The sequence below is a fragment of the Meles meles genome, chromosome 11 (genome assembly GCF_922984935.1).
Source record: "Meles meles chromosome 11, mMelMel3.1 paternal haplotype, whole genome shotgun sequence".
Classification (NCBI taxonomy): Eukaryota; Metazoa; Chordata; class Mammalia; order Carnivora; family Mustelidae; genus Meles; species Meles meles.
In genome coordinates, this window is record NC_060076.1 from 25264945 (window position 1) to 25273520 (window position 8576).

At 48.6% G+C, this 8576-nt stretch overlaps 1 pseudogene; it reads right to left on the reverse strand.

Annotated features, from left to right (window-relative positions):
• Window positions 1–1020: 1020 nt before the first annotated feature.
• LOC123952552 lies at window positions 1021–1565 on the reverse strand (annotated as a pseudogene).
• Between the last annotated feature and the right edge of the window lie 7011 nt (window positions 1566–8576).

Below are 8576 nucleotides of genomic sequence, written 5' to 3' on the forward strand. Positions count from 1 at the left end.
AGGATCCATGACACTGAGCCTCATCTGGCCCTGGAAATGAGTGTTAACTGTTATTATTATCAGTAAGGTCTGCTTTCAAGTGTAAACTGCATTCCTGGGTTGTGGTTGACATGGGGATTGTCATGCGCCCCATGGGGATGGCTCCCAGCGCCCCCTGCATGGAAGGACTTGCTGCCAGCTTCAGTGAGTAGGCCTTCCCAAGGTCATGTCCTCCCCGTGGCAGAGTGATGGGAGGAGGGGTGGTGTAAAGGCTCCATCGCTTAGTCCAGACTGGGGGACAGCTCTGCCCAGCGAGCCTTGCTCCAGGCCTCCCAGGGGATAAGCCAAGGTTTTGTCTGGCCTGCATGGCAGGGGACTTCCCTAGCCTAGTTCCTCACAGTCATGGATCCCTGATCCACATCTTGCCCCCACCTCCACCCAAGCCCCATTTCATTGTTTTCTTGCCAACATTCTTACCTGCTGCAGCTGGTGCTGGGAGGGGTCCAAGAAAGCAGGTGGTTAGAATGGGGGCTTGGGAGCTGTACTATCTCCCCTCAGCTGGCAGGGAGGACCCCATTTCTGGGTTGGGGGGTGAAGTGCAGGCATGCCCTAGGGAAAGGTGGTTTTCAACTGTTAGAACATGTAGCGGTGTTGAGGCTCCTGGATGGCACAGTCAGTTAAGCGTCTGACTTGGTTTCAGCTCAGGTCCTGGGATGGAGCCCCACATGAGGCTCTCTGCTCAGTGGACAGCCTGCTTCCGCCTCTCTCCCTGCTTGCTTCTCTGCCTACTTGTGATCCCTCTCTCTCTCTCTCTGTCAAATAAATAAATAAAATCATTAAAAATTTATTCTTTAGGGGCGCCTGGGTGGCTCAGTGGGTTAAAGCCTCTGCCTTCGGCTCAGGTCATGACCCCAGGGTCCTGAGATCGAGCCCCACATCGGGCTCTCTGCTCAGCGGGGAGCCTGCTTCCTCCTCTCTCTCTGCCTGCTTCTCTGCCTACATGTGATCTCTTTCTGTCAAATAAATAAATCTTAAAAAAATTTATTCTTTAAAAAACCCAGAAATACACATACCATCCCAAACTTTTCTGATATCCTTGTTTTTAACTGCTATGACTTGCTGAATCAAAGCAGCTGAGTCTGATATAAGTTCAATGTCTTTTCCTTCCGGAATGAACTCATCTTTCTGGGCTTGAGATGCTGAACAAGCAACACCTGGCCTCATCTGAGCCCTGTGGACATATTTCAACAGGAGAACCATTTTCCTGAATAACAACGTTGATGGAGAAGTGAGCATTCCCAGACCTCATCTGGTAAGGGAAGCCCAGTAGAACATGCCTTTGATCATGTCCTGTACGTGACTACAGATAGTGTGAACAGTAGCCAGTTCTTTTCTTTTTCCCACCGTTTGTCAGCTAGGAGCCTCTTCCTTTTCTTTCCGAGGAGACTTTTTTCTTTCCAATGACTTCTACATCGATAGGACTGAAGCCCTTTTGCAGGAGGCTTCCCAGGAACCGTGCATCCCTTCAGAGTGATGTTGACATTTTCTGGAATGCCGACAGTCTGATTGCTGAGAATGGTCTTCATTCTTGCAGGAGATTTGGCAAAGAGAGCTGCCTGCTTATATTCCTCTTATCGGTTTATTTTTTCCCCCAGCATCCAAAATCTTTTTAATAACAAGGCAGGATCTGAGGTTAGTTTTTGTAGCCACAATGGGCCAGTTGGCCTCCGGTGCACTTGGACTTCTGGTCCTTGGAGCCCTCACAGGGACTGGTGGGGTTGTGTAGGGTTCATAGGGCCTTGCTGAAATGCCTGTACACCTCCGGGCCCTTTCGAGGATCAGAGAACAGGAGGGTGACACAGCCCTTGTGGGAGTCTGGGGCCAACTGGTTGAAGGTGACAATCTTGTTCCTGGCCTTGATGTGGCTCATGTGTGTAGCGTATATACCTTTAGTTTGGGGACCTCTGGGATGCGCACACCCCCCACTGCAGCTCCTACAAGCACAGTTGTTTTGTCTTCCTGGCAGCAAGCTTCATCTTCTCAGGCATCTAGGAAAGGAACAGAGGCCATCAGTTAGTGCAACTCATGAACAGCCTCTTCAGCTCAAATTGGCTGAAGGTAGAGCTGGTTTGTTCTGCCAGAGATGTGTGCAGATTTACCAACAGCCTCGGTAGACGTCCCGGCTCTGGGGCTCTTGTGCCGAACCTTTAGGTCCCTGCTGTGGTGGATATGCCCTCCCAGGATGGTGCCTCCTGCCTAACCAGGTCTGTAAAACCCTTCTCTTATTTCTATAGTTTTACGTTTCTCATTTAGGTCTTTAGTCAACCAAAGATAACTGAAGACACACAAGGATTAGGAGCTTTTATTTTTGTCTGGACAGAAGCCAGTTCCCAACACCATTTACTGCCGATTCCATCCTTTGTCCATCCATTCTTTTTTTTTTTTTTTTAATATTTTATTTATTTGACAGACAGAGATCACAACTAGGCAGAGAGGCAGGCAGAGAGAGAGGAGGAAGCAGGCTCCCTGCAGAGCAGAGAGCCTGATGTGGGGCTCGATCCCAGGACCCTGGGATCATGACCTGAGCCGAAGGCAGAGGCTTTAACCCACTGAGCCACCCAGGCACCCCTGTCCATCCATTCTTGATGTCACTTCTTTCCTACAACAAGCTCTCATGGATTGTTAAATCTGTTTCACAATGTCATGTTTTCTTCCATTTTCTGCTTTGTGCCCTGCCTGCTTCTTTGTTTATGACTTCGTAATATGTCTTAATAGCTGGTGAGGGAGTTGAGTGTGACTGATAATTATTATCACTGCAGATGAGGACACTCAAACTCAGACAATCTAAGTGACTTGACCAAGATCACATGACTAATAAGTGTCCAGACCAGGATTTGAACCCACATCTGCTTTATTTATTTATTTTTAAAGATTTTATTTATTTGGCAGACAGAGATCACAAGTAGGCAGAGAGGCAGGTGGTGGTGGGGGGAGCAGGCTCCCCACGGAGCAGAGAGCCCAATGCGGGACTCCATCCCAGATCCCTGAGATCATGACCTGAGTCAAAGGCAGAGGCTTAACCCACTGAGCCATCCAGGTGCCCCATCACATCTGCATTATTTAAAAGACTGGGCTCTTTCCACTCCTCCAGGCTGTCCTCAGAGCTGTTTTTTTCCCTGGGAAGGAGGAGAGGTTGGATGGGTATTTTGATTACATTGGCTTCATGCTTCTGGCCTCAAAGGAGGTCACATTTCTTCCCAGAAGGAACCAACATTTGTTTTTGGCTCCTGGAACCAAAGGATAAGAAGGCTTATCCTTGGGAGCACCCAGTAGGGTAGAGAGAAGCAGCCTAGAGCTTGGAGCCCAGAGAAACAGCCCTCCAGCGAGTGGGCTTCATGCTTCCTGTCCTGTGGCTGCAAGCAAGGGCTGAGAAACCACAGAATTATCTTTATCTTTTTGAAAATAGATCTGACCATATCTATCTGCCCTGCTGAAAACAAAATAAAGAAATGACACTACACATCCGCCCACCACCACCCACCGAGAAGAAGCAAAACCCGCCATGGCTCCTCAATGAAGCAATAGGCTGCAGACTTTTTTTTTCAAGATTTTATTTATTTATTTGACAGACAGAGATCACAAGTAGGCAGAGAGGCATGTAGAGAGAGGAGGTGGGGGAAGCAGGCTCCCCACGGAGCAGAGAGTCCTCGATGCAGGGCTCGATCCCAGGATCCTGAGATCATGATCTAAGCCGAAGGCAGAGGCTTTAACCCATTGAGCCACCCAGGTGCCCCAGCTGCAGACTCTTTTGTGTTTGTGTTTATTTTGAGTCAATAAATCTTTTTTTTCCCTAATAGAATTGCATGCAGGAGCCCCAAATGTAAAACAATAAAATGTGGCTTTATTAAGTGTAGATTTTCTTTTCTTTTCTTCTCTTTTTTCTTTCCTTTCTTTTCTTTTCTCTCTTTTCTTTTCTTTTTCTTTCTTTTTTCCTGTGCAAAAAGTTGGTTTTATTAAAGCATGCACGGGCAGAAAGAGCTGCCTAAAGTGTAGCTTTTTAAAGCCTAAAGGGTAGATCTGCTCACCTCCCTCCTGAGCCTGGCACCCAGTAGGTGCTCAGTTAATATGTGTGGATTTGATAAGTAGCTTGAGGACCTGTCCATGGAACCCATCTGGTATCCACTGTCCTTGAAGTCAAGCATAAGCCTCCACGACAGCACATAAATGCCTAACTTTGGTCTTGTCCTAACTTAACCTCCCATCTCCTACACCGACACCTGAGCCATACCTACCAGCTCACCGTGCCCAAACGTGCCCGGTCCTTTCTTGTATCTGTGCCTTTGCAAAAGCGGTTTTCTCAGCCTGGAGTGTCTTTTCCTCCCCTGTCTCCTGCTTTGTGAACCATCAAATCTTCGTAACCCAGCTCACACATCCCCTGCTCCACGAAGCTTTCCTTGATGTCTTGCCAACTACCTGGAAGCCCCATCTTTGTACTGATTGTGCACCTGCTGTCATACTTGTCATGGCTGCCAGAACTCTGTCCCACAACTCCCCAGGGCAGGGTTTGGGCCCTTTGTCCCCATTCTCAGTCTAGCATTCGGTCTCTTGGTGCTCAACAAATGCCATGTGAAATCAACAAATGGAGGAGTGAATTGATCTATGAATATGGAGACATCTGTCAACCCACTGGAGGTCTGCCATGGGAAGATCCAGCCCAGGACAGCCCTCGAAGAAGGACCAGCGGGGGTCAACACCCAGTGATGTGTGGCAAGCCCCAAGAAGGTGGCTCTAGCTATGTCACAGGCCAGGAGGGGTAGGAATCTATGGGGCTAGGTTCCTATCAACTATAGCTGTGAAGTGGCAGCCAATCAAGGGTCAATTCTTGCAGGGGTAGGGGGCTCTTGCTGCCTGAGGGCTCCTCTCTTCCAGCACCCACACACCTCTCTTTGTTCATCCCAGACCTGGGCCATAGAGATATCACTCCTACCTCCATAGCCTCTGGACCGCCCTGGGGAAGAGCCCCTTCCTCATTCTAAGTGCCGAGTTTCCTTGGGCATCTCGTAGTTGGCTGTTCATGGGCAGATACCAACAGCTCCTTTCATCCAGGAGAACTTGCCTGAGGCTCCTTCCCAGACAGTGATCCTTCTGGGGGTCTTGGGTCCTGCCTTATTAATCATTCTCTCTGCCGGTCCATGGGGGACCTTGTGCTGGGCTTTGTCTTAGAGGCTCAATGAATAGCAATAATGCAGCAGATCTGTGGGAACACAGAAAGGTCACTGAAACCATCAACAAGCTCTAGCCAGCCCTGGAGCAGGAACAGAACCATGAGGAGCTCCACTCCAAGGGGGACAACAGTAAACGGCGATACTGTGGTCTGCTGTATACATGGGTATGCTTTCAGTAAGCACCAACCTGATGTCAGACACTAGCTGCTGTCATACATGGTAATGTCTGGCCCATCAGACTGTTGAAGAGCAAGTATAAAGATTCCCATTTTTTAGATGAGGAAACTAAGGCTTACGGAAGAGAGATGACTTGCCCAAAGTTTCACAGTTCAATGAATATCAGAACTGCTATCAGAACCCACATCCTTGCATGGAGCACTGGGTGTTGTACAAAAAGAATGAATACTGTTACACTGAAAAAATAAATAAAATGAAAAAAAAAGAAAAAAAAAAAAAAAGAACCCACATCCCTCTGCTGCAGGAACCTTGAAAATAAGGCCATTCCCTGGTTGGTTGGCTGGTTGGTTGGTTGGTTGGTTTTTTCATGGGGGAGAGAAGCACCAGAGAAGCCTTCATGGGTGTGATCCTTAACTGGTCCTTTATGAAATCCCTTAACATTGGTTCATTTATTCAACCACAATATATTGAGCACCTATTGGATGCCAGGCACTAAGAGTACTTAGAAAAAGACACAGGGGTGCCTGGGTGGCTCAGTGGTTTAAGCCTCTGCCTTTGGCTCAGGTCATGATCTCTGGGTCCTGGGATCGGGCCCCGCATCGGGCTCTCTGCTCAGCGGGGAGCCTGCTTCCCCTCTCTCTGTCTGCCTGCCTCTCTGCCTACTTGTGATCTGTCTCTGTCAAATAAATAAATAAAATCTTAAAAAAAAAAAGGCATAAGATACAGACCATCTCTGAAGGAGCACAGGGTCTAGTGATGGAAAAAAGAAAATCAGACAAAGGCAAAGCTTGTATCAGTGGCAAGTGTGACAGGACAGTCCACAGGAGGCTCTCCATTCACATGGGGGATCATGGGAAGCTCCTACGGCAGTCTGGGGCATTGTGGGAAACTCTTGGTCCAGGGTGGAGCGCGTGGGAGACTCTCCAGCCAGTGTGGGCATCATGAGAAATTCCTGCCCAGTGCAGGAGATCTGGTGAGGCTTGTGGGGGAGGGCATATCTGGGATGAATCTAGAAGGCTGAATGGGAAAGCAAGGGGAAGAAGTGTGAGGAAGACCCTAGAGCGGTATGTGCAAAGGTCTGGAGGCCAGGCCTTTTCTGTAGGCCCCGAGAACAGGTGGACAGACAGCCATCGGTGTATGTGTATATGTTCCAAGCCCACAGTGGGAAATTTATGAGGCCACAGTCAATTCCTGGGGTTTGTGCAAGTCCAATGTTGCTCAGAATTGCAGTGTGTGACTTGAGATGATTAGTTTTGTGAAGTTGTAAAGAAAGGGACACGAAAATGTTGTAAAAGCGTTCCAGGCCATAGGAAAAGAATGGCCCTTTGGAAATGTCATCCGTTCACTTCTTCCAGAAACCCTCCTCTACCTGGGGGCTGTAGGGGCCTCTGCTTGGAGAAGCCACATGGTCACGTGAGGGTCATTCCACTTCCAGTTAGAAGGTGGCTCCTGGACCGGGTTAGGGACAGACACAAGGAGCAGGGAGTTTCGGGTGATTCGTAGCCCCTTGGAGGGGCCAGCTGTTTCTGTTTGGTTGGGTTCTGAAGGTGAACAACCTGATTTTTCTTCTTTTTTAAAAAAGATTTTATTTATTTGACAAAGAGAGAGAGGGAGAGCTCAAGTAGAGGGAGCAGCAGGCGGAGGGAGAAGCAGGCTCCCCACTGAGCAAAGACCTCGGCTATGTTCTAATGAGAACTTGGCAGATGGCTTACTTGGAGCCTCGACTTCCTCACCTGCCCAGCAGCTCTCCACAGGGACTCAATGAGTCAGTGCAGATAAGGCTTAGGGCCCACGGTCCTGCCAGTAGGTTTGGTTCCTTTCCCTCCATTCCCCTGCATGGCGTGGGCACTAGAAGTCCAGAAGGGTTGTGTTTTCTAGCCTGGCATCTTCCCCTCCTCTCTCTGGATGGGTTCCCCACAGCTCACTTCAACTTTCCCATGACCCAGAAGTGCTGGTTCCTCCTCACCTGCCTGGCAAGCCCCACTTTGCCCTCCTACCTGAAACACAGGATGGTTCTCCCTCACCACAAGGGGGCATGTGAGGGCATGGTGGAGGGCGGTCACCTTTCCAACCTGTTCTCTGTCAGGTCCTGGCATTCTCCCATCCCTTACCTGGGCTTTTCATTTTACTTTTCCTTTACGATGTCAGACCCTCCCTCCTCTCACCCCAACCCCATCGCCAAGCCTTCAATGCACAATCTCTAACAGTTCCCTTGTTAGTGGTGGAGGCTGAGCTCCAACTGCCACCGACTGGTATGGCAAGTTTTGCTTTTTGGCTTTGACACAGTGTCCAAAAAGCAAATGTGCAAATAAGTAATAATTCTGCTCAGAGAGGCACCTTTTGTATGCTACATGCTCAGAAAGTAGAACAAGGAGGCAGTCCTCTGCTGGTTCCTGGGCAGGAAAGCCTTCATAGAGCATGTAAAGTGAAGTGGGTTTTGCAGGTTGGATAGGAGTTCCCACAAGGAGGGAGGAACACTTCTAAGCAGAGAGAGAGCCCAGCATATGTAAACGTGTAGAAGTGTGGAAAGACGTGGATGATGAGATCTGGCTGTATTGTGGTAGAGAAGGAAGGAGACAAGGTGAAGGTATAAATTGGAGCAGGCTGGAATGAAAAAGGTGTGGGAAGTCAAGCAGAAGAGTTTCATGTTTGTTATCCTGAAAGTAGGCATGGAGAGCAGTATGGCAGAGGGGTCTCAGAAAGTTCCAGAAGTCTGATAGCCCAATCATATCTCCAGCAGACAAGAGACAACACTTCCCCGGTGCCCCAGGCACCTTCCCAGTGGTTTCTGGGTCACTTAACTAGTGGAAAAACCACCACCTAGAGCAGTTCTCAAACTGCCTGCTCTTAGGACCTCTTTTCCCTCTTAAAAATTGTTGAGAAGCCCAGGATTTTTTGTTCATGTGTGTTCTATCAGGATGTACTTGATCAGAAATTAAAGTTGAGAAATCTAAAAAAATATTAATTTACTTAAGAGAAACCCAAATGGCAAAATTTTAAGAAAGTCTTCATGAAAAATAATTATTTTTAAACCATAAGTGAGAAGAATGGTGTTGTGTTCGGTTTTTGCAAATCTCCTTGTTGTCTGGCTCAGTGGAGGCCAGCCGGATGGCCACTTCTGCTCCTTCGATCTGTGGTACCATCGCAGGTCACACAGCCTCTGGCAAGCTCCACTATGTGGCTCTGAGAGTGGGA